This window comes from Salmo salar, chromosome ssa02 (genome assembly GCF_905237065.1).
Source record: "Salmo salar chromosome ssa02, Ssal_v3.1, whole genome shotgun sequence".
Classification (NCBI taxonomy): domain Eukaryota; kingdom Metazoa; phylum Chordata; class Actinopteri; order Salmoniformes; family Salmonidae; genus Salmo; species Salmo salar.
In genome coordinates, this window is record NC_059443.1 from 9,961,877 (window position 1) to 9,963,138 (window position 1,262).

Genomic DNA, 1,262 nt, shown 5'->3' on the forward strand with positions numbered 1-1,262 from the left:
TCCATCTAAAGATTTATTTGGTACAAAGAAATGTCTTTTTCCCTGATGTATATATGTTTTGAAAAGCAAATATATGCTAACGTGTCTAGATTGAGACTAGCATGCAATTAATGCTGAACAAGATGGATTCAGTTTGAAATGTATGAGCGTATGGATATTGTATTATTAATGTCTATGTAACGGCCCTCGTCGGAATGAGTGGACCAAAGCGCAGCGTGGAAAGTGTTCATGATTTTATTAGATCAAAAAACACTCGAACAAAGTAACAAACCAAAAAGCCAACAGTTCTGTCAGGTAACAGAATACTAAACAGAAAACAACCTCCCACAAAACTCAGGTGGAAAACAGGCTGCCTAAGTATGATTCCCAATCAGAGACAACGATAGACAGCTGCCTCTGATTGGGAACCACACTCAGCTCAAAACAAAGAAATAGAAAACATAGACTTTCCCACCCGAGTCACACCATGACCTAACCAAACATAGAGAATAAATAAGATCTCTAAGGTCAGGGCGTGACAGCCTACCTGTGAAAGAACATGGATTCACACATGAACACAGAAAAAATCTAAGCGGACATTTGTCCTATTGTTGAACTAATCCTCATTAGAATATCACTCAATCAATTATTGACATTTGACAACACTGGGGGAAGTGGACCAAGAATGTCATCCACAAACCTGAGTCTGAAAGGCTCTCCTAGTTCTCAGAGTACCAGTTGTTCCCCAGAACTATATGGTTGCTTAGTACTGAGGGAGTCCGATCACTCTAGGCCAGAGCCATATCACCACCTCCACCATCACTCTAGTCCAGAGCCATATCACCACCTCCACCATCACTCTAGTCCAGAGCCATATCACCACCTCCACCATCACTCTAGTCCAGAGCCATATCACCACCTCCACCATCACTCCAGTCCAGAGCCATATCACCACCTCCACCATCACTCTAGTCCAGAGCCATATCACCACCTCCACCATCACTCTAGTCCAGAGCCATATCACCACCTCCACCATCACTCTAGTCCACAGCCATATCACCACCTCCACCATCACTCTAGTCCAGAGCCATATCACCACCTCCACCATCACTCTAGTCCAGAGCCATATCACCACCTTCACCATCACTCTAGTCCAGAGCCATATCACCACCTCCACCATCACTCTAGTCCAGAGCCATATCACCACCTCCACCATCACTCTAGTCCAGAGCCATATCACCACCTCCACCATCACTCTAGTCCAGAGCCATATCACCACCTCC